General features: G+C 48.2%; 1 pseudogene; it reads left to right on the top strand.

Annotated features, from left to right (window-relative positions):
• Positions 1–4,072, top strand: LOC141932982 (large ribosomal subunit protein mL38-like; annotated as a pseudogene).
• The last annotated feature ends 10,575 nt before the right edge of the window (positions 4,073–14,647 follow it).

Genomic DNA, 14,647 nt, shown 5'->3' on the forward strand with positions numbered 1-14,647 from the left:
CGCAGCATGGCGGCGCCTTTGCTGAGCGCGGCGCTGCGGGGCGGGCGGACGTTCGGCACGACCGGTGAGGCGCGGGCCGGGGAGCCCCGGTTCCCCGTGAGCGGGCAGTGGGAGGCGTTTGGAGTGTGTGTGTGGCGGGGCGGGGAGCCCTCGGCCGCCTGGGTTCCGCAAGCGTGCTGGCGGGGACGGCTCCGGGAGGGGGGGGTGGCAGCGGCCAGGGACCGCGCTCCCGCTCTCCCGCTCTCCCGCTCTCCCGCTCTCCCGCTCTCCCGCTCTCCCGCTCTCCGCCCGCCCCGGGCGCTCTTGGTCTTGTTTCTCGCTTTCTGTCTAAAGCGGGAACTCTGTCCTCTTCCAGCTGCGCTCTGCAAGCGGGCGGCCCCGCTGGGGCCGATGCCCAGCGAGGAGATTGACGTGGACAACTTGGAAGCGCTGGAAAAATACCGCAGTTTCACTCGCTACTTCAGGCTGGCGGAGAAGGAGAGCAGGAAGCCCCGCTGGTGAAAGACGTACCGGCAGCACACCTGCCGCCCGCCAGGTACTGGTGGGAGGAGCTGCTCCGCGCGAGGTTTTGCTGCTGAAGGTCGGGGCAGCTGTGGTTGGGTTTGCCCCAAAGCCTGCCCTGTAAGGAGCTGATGAGGTGCTTTGGCATGAGGTTGGCCCTTTCCCGGTGCAGAAGTTTGCAGAGTGCAAATGTCTTCAGGGGAAATGGATGTTAGTTTTTTGGAAGGAGGGCGGCTGGCCGGGACCTGCTAAAAGACGTGGAGCAAAGTAAAGTCGTGAGTCCTTGGAACCCCAGTAGTATCAGAGAAAGCAGATGAGGACCCAGAGCTTTAGAGCTGCAGCAAATAATAGCAAATTTGGCTGCTCTGCTGAGCAGGCTCAGAGACCAGAGCTGCTCCCCAGCTGGCAAACCTGCGGGCCTGGGAGTGTGATGGTTGGGGAGGGAGGAGGGAGCAGAAGGGTGGAGGTGCAGAGGGAGGGCAGAGGTGGTAGAATCGAGTCTCTGACATCTCGGAGTTTGTGTCTCTTTCACATGCTCCCTACTGTTTGGCAGGGGTTTTGTGTTTGGGTATTTGGAGATTCATGTTTTTCCCATACATGATTTTTTCACCCCTCTCTGAAGAGCCAAAGACCGACATCAGCCTGCCGCGTGCTAAGCTGCTGCGGGCACAGGAGAGGAAGGAAAGAAAAAAGATCCTGAGGGAGAACCGCCAGAGTGCCGAGATGGAAAGAGCAGCGCGGCTCCGGACTGGTCTGTGCCGCACCACCTCCCTCCCTGCCCCGGCCGCTCTGGGCCCCCAGCTGCCTCCTGCAGCGTTTCTCTCTCCTTGCGGTGCTGACTCCCCTCGACGAAGTCAGAGCTGAGTGGGAGAAGACCAGCGGCCCTTTCCACAAGCAGCGTGTGGCGGAGCACTGCGGGATATTTCGTGACTTGTTCAAGGGGGCCACGTTCACCCCCTGGGTTCCCTTGAGGGTGGAGTACAGCCCAGAGGACGAGTACCTCATGCCGGTCTGCTATGGGAACGTGGTGACGCCGTCAGAGGTGTGTGAGGGGAGCTGGGAGCAGCCTCGAGCCCATGTGTGTTTCTGTCAGATGCTTCTAACAGGCGTTGCTTGTTCTGGGGATTTCTTTTGCAAGGGTATTTCCCCTGTGATGAAGGAAATATGTTTCTTGGACACGACAAGGACAGAGCTTTGCAACAGGGTCGTTGTCTGTCAGCAGGCTGGTGTTTGTTAAAGCCCCCTGGGGGCTCTCCGGGTGGAGCTGGCTTACTGGGTGGTGGTGTGGCTGTGCCCGGTTTCCTGGCCATGCCCGTGACAAGTGCACGTTCTTTGCCTTGGAAATTGTGATCTGGTCTGAATGGAAGCTGTTGTTTGAGCGATTTACATTCCCTTTCTGTTGCTCTTCTAGGCTTCCAGTCCCCCTGCAGTGTCATACGAGGCAGATAAAGGCTCCCTCTGGACTTTGTTGCTGACAAATCCAGGTGAGTAGCGGGTTCTTTAAAAAAAAATCTTTGAGCTGGGTTGTTTCACTCTGCTTTTGGTCAGCTCCTGTTTCTTTTGGCTGCACAAGCTGACGTGAGGTGATATCTGGAAAGCAGGGACATCTTACGTATGCAGGAGAGATTGTAGCCTCCCCAAATTTCTGGCGGTTGAGAGATGGAACAGTGATGCAACGGGACCTGTGTCCGAGTGTAGAGGGAAGAATTCCCTGACTCCCGTCTTTTGTTTACCCCCCAAAGCCCTCTCTCCCTTGGCAGTCTGCCTGGGGGGTAGGTTAGCTGACACTGTTTGCCCTGAGAAACCAAAGCACAGTGACGCGAAGCAGCTGAGCAAGAAGTCCTTTTAGTCTTGGAATTCCATGTGTAGAGTTCTTTGCTCCTCCTTTTAAGCTCAATCCTATAAGGTTGAGTTACTTTTCTGGTAGGAAAGGAGTGCTGGGAGGTCTCGAGCTGCCCCCTCCCTTCAGAGCGGATCCGGGCATGGGGTTGGTGCAAACATCAGGGTGTCCCTGAGTCACCTTTCCCTGTGGTGTGCGTTTGCAGATGGACGTTGAAGAGATGCGGACTCGGAGCACTTGCGCTGGCTGGGGTGAGTACGGCACCTCGCAGCCGCGCGCTGCTTGGCTCAGGGAAGTCCCAGGCGGAGCAGGCAGAAACTCCTCCAGCAGAGCTCGGGAAAAAGGATGCCTGTGAGAACAAACAGCCTGAAGAGAGAGAAGGGATGGGGGGAGTGGAGGCCCTCCCAGCCGGGGAACGTCTCAAGCACTCGCGAGTAGCGGAACTGTGGTTGTGGGGTGCAGAGTGTGGAGCTGATGAGGCTGCCTGGGCAGCACAGGGTGGGCTGGAGGAGGGAGCCCTGTGGAGACGGGACGGTTCTGGTGGCAGAGGGGAGGACACCAGGAAGTTCCCTCAAAGGGCAAGAAAGGAGCGAAATCAAATCCCCGATGGTGGGTGTCCCCCTGCAAACCCCTTCCCGGGCACAGACGTTGCTCTGAGCCCCGCCAGCCTCTCGCGTGTGTCTCCCTGCGGCGCCGCTGCAGCGTCTCCTGCCGCGCTCCTCGGCCCGCGGCTGGGGGGGGTCTGTCTCGTGAAGAGCCGCGCGGGCGGGCAGCGCGCGCCGCGCAGCGGGTGCGGAGAGGCGGCGGTTGGGCCGTTGGGCGCCCGGCGGCGGAGAGGTGGGGGCTCCCCGGGGCGGCGGCAGGCGGTGTAATAAAACATATATGGTATTTGTTATTCAAATCTCAAGGGGAAAAAGAAGTTGTAGTCAGGATGTTGTGGCCGAACAGTTTTGTAATTCTCTTCTGTAAATAAGAAATAAGATATATGTATATAGTTTCTATTGTTAAAATCAGTTGTTAGAAGGGAGCTAAAATGGCCCCCATCTTCAAGCCACTCCAAAAACACCTGTGCTGAGTCATCCCCCCTTCTCTGATGGAAACCTGAGAAAAGCCCGCGAAAACCGGAGAAAAGCCCGCGAACCTTGTTTACACCTTTGCAGACCCCTCAGGGTACGCCCATCATGAATATGGATGAAGCCTACACTATAAAGGGACTCAGTTCTGTCCTGTGAGGTGTGTGTCTTGGTAGAGCAGAGACTCCCGGCACACCCAGCGCTGTTTTGCTCACTTGCCGCTTGCTAATAAATTTTTATTGATCACTAAAACTTGAGAAGTGGTTATTTCCCACTAAATTACAAGTAATCAATAACAAATTTGGTGCTGTGACTCGGATCCAGATCTTTTGGTGCGAAACCCCGGATAGGGGAGGCGCCCTATCTTCGGATAGCCCCAGTCTGAGGATCTCGTGGCCAAAATGCTGGATATCCGAACCCCTTTTAATTCGGACTCGGGAGTGAGCAAAAGAATCTGCAGAACCCCTTAAATTTTGTGCACGAAGACCGATCGAAGACTCCGGGGAGGAGTAAGTATTTGCGTTTGTGCGGTTATCCGTTCGGTTGGGATTGGTAATCCCAGAGTGCGAGTGAGTGAGAGGTCTCGAAGAGATCACCCGAGTGCGGACCCTTTAGTCGTGCAATTCTCGTAGCCCGCGAGGGAGCGAGTCACGAATAAGGGGAGCGTGTGTGTGTGTGAAAGAAGGCACTCTGGAAGATGGGACAGAGGGAAAGCAAGCCCTCTGGATCCATGGGTGGGGGCAAGGAAGAATTGCCGGATATCCCACTAGATAGTCCTTTAGGAGTTCTGTTAGAGAATTGGAAAAATTCCCCAAGAAGTCATGACATCCACCTCCCCCCCGCCCCCCCCAACTCCCCGGGGCTGAGGAGCTTCCCCCGCCCCGGGGCACCGTTGCCTTCGGGGTGGAGGCAGCTGAACTCCTCCCGCTGCTGGCTCCAGCTGGGAGAGGGCTTGTTCCCGGGGCGCCACCGGCCCGACCCGAGCAGTGTGCCCAAGCCGAGCCCTGGAGCAGTGTCGCGGAGCCTGGCCCAGCGTGGGGGAGCGGGGGGGGCAGAGCTGCCCCCTCCCCAGCCGGGAGGGCCCGTCCTGAGCACCCAGCTGCCCTGGGGGGGGTGGGGCTGGGGCAGGGGGCACCGAGCGGCCCTAGTGAGGCTCCGTAATGCCAAATTAGCGTTTAGGTTTCTGCTCAGAGACAGGCTGCAGTAAACTGTCTCAAGGGGGCTCTGTGCTGAGCCCCCCCCTTTCTAACCCGCTCATACTTGTAACCAATGATTCTGACCCCGAATCTCCCAGACCCCCTCAGCGGGTTACCCGAAGCAAAGTTAAGGAAGGGAGGTTATACCCCCTTAGAGAAATGCTTGTGCCAGGAGTGGGGGCACAAGGGGAACCGGGAGCGGGGTATGTTGCTGTTCCCCTCAACACTGGAGATGTGAGAGATTTTAAAAAAGAAATGGGGAACCTATTAGAGGACCCGCTTGGCGTAGCCGAACGGGTGGACCAGTTTCTTGGCCCAAATTTATATACCTGAGATGAATTACAATCTATCCTAGGAATTCTATTTACTATGGAGGAACGAGATATGATGAGGAGGGCAGGTATGAGACTTTGGGACCAGCAACATCAAGTGGGTCCCACAGCAGATCAGAAGTGGCTGTTGGTAAAACCCAACTGGAATAATCAAGACCCAGGCCACCGAACCCACATGGCAGATTTAAGAATGATCATAATTCAAGGAATTAGAGAGTCAGTTCCCCGAGGGCAGAATATTAATAAGGCTCTTAGTGAACAACAGAAGAAGGACGAGAAAAAGTTTACAGTTGTACTCGGGAGTAGATCCTGCCACCCCTGTGGGGCAGGCATTATTAAAGACTCAGTTTGTGGCTAAGTCTTGGGCAGATATTAGGAAGAAGCTAGAAAAGATCGAAGACTGGCAAGGGAGAGGAATAGATTAATTGCTGAGAGAAGCTCAGAAAGTTTAGGTGGATTCCTACTTGAAGTGGTGGTATTGTTCTCGTTATCAATTTGAATACCCAGATAATGATCTATTTCAATGTTGTTTCACTTCTTCCTGACTCGTTTATTATTCAGTATACCTTTGCCTGCTTGACTTGGTGATCAGAAGGTGACAGCTTATAACTTTCTGTCCTCTTGGTATTTTGAGGACTGTAGACAAGGATCAAAAGATCACTGTGATAGATACAAGCCCTTGGCTAGCTTCAGCAGCTTTCTTCTTAGCAGTGATGAATCAATTTAAATAAAGAAAATCGGAGTAAAATATTATCAGAGTGAAAGCAATAGTCCAAGAGGGAAGGAAGTGAGCAGATCTGCAGCTTAATCTAGCTGCCTGTTCTTCAAGCAGGCAGCTCTCTTACATCATTGGCAGGAGTTGGGGAAGAAAAAAAAAAAAAAAAAAACCCACAACAGAATCAGGGTTCTAGCATACAGGCAGGTATATGGGCTGGGGAGCCAAGTTCAAGCTAATTTGCCCCCGGACCACATTCTTTTGGAGCTGCTAATCTGGTTTGTACTTCTTAGCCAAAAGACGGGGAACTAACATAATTGTAGCACACTGACTAGGCAGCTCATAAATGTTGTGTCTTTTCCAAAGGAGGAGGATGCTGCTGTGCCCTTTGCAGACTTTCTCCTCAACAGGCCGTGGCCCAGAGCTTGCCAGTTTTGTAATTTGTGATGTGCTATGTAAACACCGCGCAGCGCGTGTGTGGTATAGCTGCCCAGATGCTTTATTTGATTGCATCTGGAAGTACATGTGCAACAGTCTAGGTAGATTTAAACTACCCTTGCTCTAAATGTCTAGACCCAGTAGGAGTTTCAGGTTGAGAGGAGGCAATGCAGAGTGTGTAACAGCTCAAACATGCAGCAAACTGCATTATTTTAGCCTGAAAACTGTTCTGTGCATTCCCCGGTGCCTGCATGTAATAAAGCTGTGCAGAACATGGATGTTTTATGTGATGTTTACCTGGAGGCCATGGTTTCTTTGGGATCAGAGATTTTCATTCATTGAATGGTTCTGCCTACTTTAATATGAAGGAAGTGGAATGTTTTTATTGCAAAAGGAAGGGGCATGTGAAGAAGGTTTGCCAGAGGAGAATCCAAGATGAGAAAATGTTTTCTGAAGATTAGTGGGGTCAGGGGCTCTATGTGCTGGGGACCCAAAGAACAAAGAGCCCTTGATAAAACTTAAAGTGGGTCCTCAGCGACAAGAGAGAGAGTTCCTTGTGGACTCAGGAACCGAAAGATCTACCATTCAGGCTCTGCCTCCAGGCTGTGAAGTATCATCAGAAAAAATCAGTGTAATAGGGGCTAAAGGTGAACCATTTGAGGCCCCGGTTCTTCATGATGTGATTGTTGAATCAAAATGCAAATAAGTGATTAGAACATTTTTATTAATTACCAGATTATAATTTACTTGGACGGGATCTGATTATAGAATTGAGAATTAATCTGAAAGTAGAAGAAAAAGAACTCAAAGTCAGATTATGCCCCCTCACAGTGGCGGATGAAGAAAAGATTAACCCAGAAGTATGGTATACCCCAGAGACAGTGGGTAGATTGGATATCACCCCCTTCGAAGTCACCATTAGGAACCCAGAGATCCCGACTAGAATCAAACAGTATCCCTTGCCGCAAGAAGACAGGAGAGGCTTAAAGCCTGAAATAGAGAGACTCCTTAATCAGGGGAATACTCCAATATTGCCTGTTAAGAAGGCAGATGGGAATTATAGATTAGTGCAAGAAATCAACAAAAGAACTGTAACCAGATTTCCTGTAGTAACAAACCCCCATACTACTCACTGGGGAGTACAAGCGTTGGTAAAATACATGTGCATAGGGATTTATAATGTTGCTAAGGGAATAATAAAAAGCTGTTTAACGTGCCAGAAAATTAATAAACACCAATTAAGAGAAAAGATTCAAGGGGGATGAGATTTGGCATACAGACCATTTGGAAGAATTCAAATCAATTTTACAGAACTACCAAAAGTAGGACAGTACAAATACCTCCTAGTATTGGTAGATCATCTCACTCATCATGTGGAGGCCTTTCCCACCACTCGAGCTACGGCAAATACTGTGGTAAAAATACTCTTAGAAAACATCATCCCTAGGTATGGAAATACAGAAGTAATCGATTCGGACAGGGGTCCCCACTTTGTGTCTAAAGTAATCAGAGAGACATTGACTTCCCTGGGGACCAAGTGGGAATTCCACACTCCCTGGCATCCACAAAGCTCAGGAAAAGTAGAAAGAATGAATGGGGAATTCAAGAAACAACTTACCAAATTGATGTTAGAAACAAAGATGTCTTGGGTTAAGTGCTTACCCCTAGCACTTCTGAATATCCAGACCCAGCCCCGAACTGATACTGGAATATCCCTGTTTGAAATGCTATATGGTATGTCCTATGAAATGGAATTTCCCACTGATCACCCAGCATTGGAAAAAGACAATTTGCAACCATACTTAATAAACCTCATGAATAGGAGAAAAGAACTGTGAAGAATATGGTGGTGATTCGTGTTAAAATATGATGACTTTGTTAAGAGTTTACCATGTACATGAGTTAAAGGAGATTTGTCATAGTTTGATTGTTAAAAGGAGTTTGGAGGTTTTTTTCCCTCAGTGACAGATGCTAAGCAGGTGGAAAATCACTGGCGGGACCCCTGTCAGAAGTCCCCAGCAACACCGGATTGTGCAGGTGAAATATGGTTGGAGGAATCCCTGCCAGGAGCCCCAGCCACACCAGAAAGCCCGGGAAAGTTTGAGGGACCCTGCTGCGTGTGTGAAGATGGGACTATAAAAGAGAGTGACGTAGCACCACCCGGTGCTACCCGGAGCAGGAAGCCCCCCCTGCCCCCCGGCGTGCCAATTTTTTTTTACTTGTTCTTATTGCAAATAAATTTATAAAAGATATTTTTGGCTCTGCCTCGGCATTTATAACAATTTGGTGACCTCGACGTGATACTTCGGGACCCGTGGAGTATTGGTTTCCAGGGGAGGCGCGCCCCACCTTTTAGGTGGCTCCCGAATTCCTTTGCTTCCTCGGACCGACACTATCACGAACAGAAGGCAATAAGAACAAGCAAAAGAAAAGCGAAATCCCCAGACAACGCTCCCCGGAGATTTCCCACGAAGGATCCAGGCGAAGACCTCGGACTGTGAGCGACGCTTGGTGCGGGAGGGGTGATTTTCTGCCTGAGTGAGTGCGGGGTGACTGAGACGTGACAGTGTCACGAAGCGAGTGCGGAGCCCTTCTAGCCGCGATTCCAGAGTCTCGCAAGAGGCCTGGCCGGCGAAGGGGCGAAGCGAAAGAAAAAAAAAGGTTTGAAAGGACTCAGGCAAGGGTTTTCAGGATAGGCATTATCCTAGGGTTGATACGGGATTAGTTTTATCCCAGGGTTGCCGGCAAGAGATTTGGGATAGGTTTTATCCCAGGGTTATGGGCCAGAAAGGGAGTAAATCCCGCAGCTCGGGGAACCCACGGAGAGGTTCCCAGAGAGGGAGCGATTTGCCTGACACTTCTCAGGACAGTCTCCTGGGTTATATGCTAAGAAATTGGGCTAATTGGTCAGAAACAAAATGGAAAAGTAAAGAAAAAATGATTCAGTATCGCATGGTCGAATGGACCGAAGAACCTATCAAATCTGATGATTTATTTTGGCCAAAATTTGGAACTACTGACCATTGGACATGTCAGGCGTTAAATTCATACCTAAGTAATAAAAAACCCTATAATCAAGAAGAATGTAACTATGCTCAGGTGTGGAGAGGTTCCCGAATAACATCAAAAATGTTATTACTAAAAAAATAAAAACACTAATAAGAAAACTTTCAAAGAAAAAGAACGGGAACCTTTAGAAAATCTTCCTCCTCCTCATGAGGGAAGCTCAGAGGATGAGGAACCAAAGCTTACCGCTCCTTCCCCTCCATCAACTAGCAGAACCAGCAACCAAGAAAAACAGAAACAAACAACAAATAGTGGGGCAGAGGTTTGGGAAGGCGTTGGCGGCGGCGGCGGGCGGCCCCTAGGACCGCGGCACGACCCCGCACCAGGACCCGGCCCCCCCGCGGCACCGCAGGGAGGGGGCCCGACGGCGGCTGCACCCCCGCGGGGGCTGCGCCGAGCGCTGCGGTCTGACCGCGGTGCTAGAGGAGCCCGGCCGGGGAATAAAGCAGAGAGCGAGCAACAGATTTTACAAATACGTTCGGGGGTAGACCCGACCTCCCCGGTGGGAGAGGCTTTGCTGAAAACTCAGTTCGTGGCCAAATCGTGGGGTGATACCAGAGAGAAATTAAAAAAGTTAGATGACTGGCAAGATCAGGGTCTGCAGGAGCTGTTGAGAGAAGCACAGAAGGTATATGTTAGAAGGGACGAAGAAAAGCAGAGAGTGAATGCAAAAATATTTGTTGCAGCAGTCAGAGAAACTCAGCGGAGAGAGGAGAAGCCTCCGAGATCTCGCCCTAATGAATCACCTGGAGCATTAGGTGGTGAAAAGAGAGGGACAGTAATTAGGGAAAACACATTAGCCTGCTATTATTGTGGAAAGAAGGGACATTTACAACGGAATTGTAGAAAGCGAGAGCGGGATGAAAGGATGTTTAAAGAAGAATAGGGGTGTCAGGGGCTCTATTTCCTGGGGACAAAGACATCAGAGGAGCCCTTGATGAAATTAGGTCCCCAGGGAGAGGAGTTTGAGTTTTTAGTAGATGTGGGTGCCGAAAAATCAACTGTGAAAAACATTCTGAGGGGATGTAAAGTGAAAAAAGAAACTGCTCTAGTAACAGGAGCTAAAGAGGAACCATTTAAAGTACCAATTGTCGGGGATGTAGAAATAGAATCCCAACCCCGTATCGTTATAGGGGATTTATTGTTGCTACCAGAGGCTGAAAATAACCTTCTGGGAAGAGATTTAATTACGGAGTTAAAATTAATAATAATACAAGAAAACTAAAAATTTATACATTAGCGGAAAAAGATGAACAAACAGATAGATCCCAAAGTTTGGTATACAAAAGGAGAGACTGAAAAACTTGAAATAAAACCTATTAAAATTAATTTAATTGATCCGGAGACACCAATTCGGATAAAACAATACCCCATTCCCCTAAAGGGTCGAGAGGGGTTGAAACCAATAATAGACGAATTACTAAGTAAAGGCACATTGGAACCTTGCATGTCTCCACATAACACACCTATTTTACCAGTTTTAAAATCAGACGGATCTTACAGATTGGTGCAAGATTTAAGGGCTGTGAATCAGTGAACTGTGGCTCGTCTCCCTGTGGTAGCAAACCCCTATATGCTACTTAACCAACTATCCCCTGACTATATTTGGTAAAGTAATGATTAAAACCTGGAAGGAGGAAAGCTTATCTCCTAGATGGGAAGGACCATTCCTGGTATTGTTGACTACGGAGACAGCTGTAAGAACTGCTGAAAGAGGATGGACTCATATTTCCAGGGTGAAAGGACCAGTCACAGGTGAATCAGATTGGAAGATCAAGTCAACGCCTGGAGATTTGAAGCTCCGAATGCGACGGAGTTAAAATAGGACTGGACTTACTGAGGCAGACAGAGCGACATCAACAGTAGTAAAGATCTTGAATCATCCACATGAACCCTGCGTGTATGTATATATGTTAAAAGGTTGTAACATTCACAGGTTTTTTTCGGTTTTAGACTGTTTTGCATGAAAACATAAGTCAGTTTGTATAGTTGGACAAAGAAACCGAAAGAAAAGGGAAGTAAGAGAGTGAGGGAAAAGCTGAGAGTAAGTCCAAGTGAGGGCAAGACCGGGTTGGCCTCCATTTTTGCTGTTAAGAAGACACAAACCCGACCGTTGGCAGCAACCCAATGGGCCCAGGGATAAACAGAAAAACGTGCCATACCGGACCTCACTATGGCGACTGGCTTTTTCCCCTCATTTTGTGTGTTGGCCTCGTGATGGCTAAAAAGGGTCAAAACGCTACCAGCTTATATGACCCCTTTGAAGAGAATGAGTTTGTTCTGTTAGCAAAAACTATAAGTAAAACTTTCAATTTAAGTCATTGCTGGGTTTGTGGGGGACCTTTGGGATTGTCAAGTTGGCTGTGGGTTTCTGTGCCACTTTCCCCATCACAAATTGTAAGTAACTATAGTGATGTTAATAATACTACCTGGGAAGATAGTGAAAAATGGCCAGTTCAATTTCCTAACAAGGGTAAATTTTGTCTGAACCGAACTCAGAAAGGAGGAGTTAATGTGGGAGAGAGTAAGTGTCAATGGACGCTTACACATAAATTAATTAACAAAGATAGAGGTATCTATATATGGTTGTGGCTTAATGAACAAGGATGCAGCAAAGGATTCAAAGGGTTCTGGTCAGACAAAAATGAAACTGAATATGCCAAACTACGAGGAAACGATTTTTATAATCAAACTTGCGAATGGAAAAATGACACTGGGTCCTGGTATTGTACTATACGGATAAATAATAATTTAAACGAGGTTTTCAGCGCTTTGGGTGACAAAAATACGACTTATTTTCAAACCCCAAGGACTGCAGAGGGACCATTTGCCAAAGGTACAAAGGCAAAAAAAGGCCACTATTGGATATGCGGACATACTGCCTACAAACAATTACCAATGAACTGGTCAGGAATTTGCTATATAGGGATTATCCGACCTCTATTTTTCCTTCTTCCAGAGGCGGATGGCCCCCAATTAGGAATAAAATTATATGATAAATTAGGAAATAAGAGTATTACCCGTCGAAAGCGATCCATTGATTTCAAAATAGGTGGAACACAAACGTGGGGGGAAAATGAGTGGCCTCATGAGAGAATAATTAAACACTATGGACCTGCCTCCTGGAACCCTAATGAACCAATATCAGGGGCAAGAGAACCAATTTATAATGTAAATCGTATCATTAGACTGCAAGCAGTTTTAGAAATCATTACGAATAAAACTGCTAATGCCATAGATCTTTTAGCTCAACAGATGCGCACTGCGATCCTCCAACATCGCGTGGTCCTGGACTACCTGCTCGCTGAAGAGGGAGGGGTATGTGGAAAATCAAATGTCTCCAATTGTTGCCTAGAAATAGATGATGTAGGAGAAGTGGTCCTTCAATTGACCACAGATATCAGAAAACTGGCTCATGTCCCTGTCCAAACATGGAGTGGCTGGAATGGCGATCTATGGTCCTGGTTACCTGGAGCCCCGTGGGTAAAACAGCTTTTATTTTACCTGTTGTGTGCATTTGCTGCCCTAATGTTTATACCATGTATGATACCATCCATGTTTTATTAGATTGATTCATTCAGTCGTTCAAGGGATGCAAATCTCTGCAATACCAATGGATCCTGAATTAGCCAAAGGAGGAAAGATACACCCACTAATGATAGTTAAAATAAAGAAAACAGAACACCCAAATCCCATACAACAGACCCTAGCACGTTTTGAAACCGAAACACGAATCAATTTAATAAAACAAAAGGTGAGGGATTGTGAAGAATATGGTGGTGATTCGTGTTAAAATATGATGACTTTGTTAAGAGTTTACCATGTACATAAGTTAAAGGAGATTTGTCATAGTTTGATTGTTAAAAGGGGTTTGGAGGTTTTTTTTCCTCAGTGACAGATGCTAAGCAGGTGGAAAATTACTGGCGGGACCCCTGTCAGAAGTCCCCAGCAACACCGGATTGTGCAGGTGAAATATGGTTGGAGGAATCCCTGCCAGGAGCCCCAGCCACACCAGAAAGCCCGGGAAAGTTTGAGGGACCCTGCTGCGTGTGTGAAGATGGGACTATAAAAGAGAGTGACGTAGCACCACCCGGTGCTACCCGGAGCAGGAAGCCCCCCCTGCCCCCCGGCGTGCCAATTTTTTTTTTACTTGTTCTTATTGCAAATAAATTTATAAAAGATATTTTCGGCTCTGCCTCGGCATTTATAACAGAACTACGCAAAAAAGGGATGGTAGTACAGAGACCTCCATTAGAAATTGGTATGCACTCCATAAGACCCGGAGACAAGGTGTTAATAAAAACTTGGAAAGAATCCTCTCTTACCCCTCGTTGGGAGGGACCGTTTCTTGTTATACTCACAACAGAGACTGCTGTCCGGACTGCTGAAAAGGGATGGACTCATGCTACCAGAGTGAAAGGACCCTTAACGCCTGATCACTGGGAAGTAGCTGAAACATCAGGAGATCTGAAGCTAGTGTTGCGAAAGAAGAAGGACTAAATGAGTTTTGTAAAACCCCTAACTGTGTTTGTTACCCTTTTGTGAGTTTTAAATGCACTATTGGTGAGGAAAGTTGGTGGGCGCACTGCGTCCACGGCTATTCCCCAGAGGAATACTGTGACCAGTGCTATATAAGAGAAAGAAAATTAACCAGTCAAACCTTACGAGTGGGGGTATCAACAGGAAAAATTGTAAAGGAGTCCCATGAGTGGTGGACTATATTTATAAAAGGGATAAATCCTGAAAAAGGGTGTGTGCATACCAATGAACCTAAGCCCCATAACGTGAATATAGTACAAACTCTTTGCAAATTCCAAATACTCCAAGTGCCCCGTACGATCCCACAAGTGAAAGCCCGGAACTGGGAGGCGTTTAGGTGTCGACAACGAGACCCTAACCCCAAAGAATACGACTGCTGCCGAGAAGATGGAAAGCCCCGCTGCTCTAAGGAATAGAGTAGGCGGAGGAGGCAGAGACGTATGGAGAGGGGAAAATAAGAAAGGCCTCGAAGCAACCAGTTCAGGTGATTGTTGTGGCAAGGAGAACTGGAAAGCATGGGGAAGGAAAAGATCTGAGCATGCAAATCCTGTCGCAAGACAGAAAGGGGACACGTTTGTACAATTAGCTAGTAATTGGAAGATGAACCCACCAACTCTCCTCACTATAGTAGTCATTTGGGCTGTGGGAGGAATCGCAATTTTGATGTTAAGCCCCCATTTTATGAGGCCCCTAGTGTTATTATTAATTGGGTTAACTTTCGAACCATGTATATTTAACAAGTTTCTGATGTGTTAAGGAGATTTGAAAAACAAAATTAGTTAAAAGGGGGGAATTGTAATAAAACATATATGGTATTTGTTATTCAAATCTCAAGGGGAAAAAGAAGTTGTAGTCAGGATGTTGTGGCCGAACAGTTTTGTAATTCTCTTCTGTAAATAAGAAATAAGATATATGTATATAGTTTCTATTGTTAAAATCAGTTGTTA

Source organism: Strix aluco, chromosome 21, assembly GCF_031877795.1.
Source record: "Strix aluco isolate bStrAlu1 chromosome 21, bStrAlu1.hap1, whole genome shotgun sequence".
NCBI lineage: Eukaryota > Metazoa > Chordata > Aves > Strigiformes > Strigidae > Strix > Strix aluco.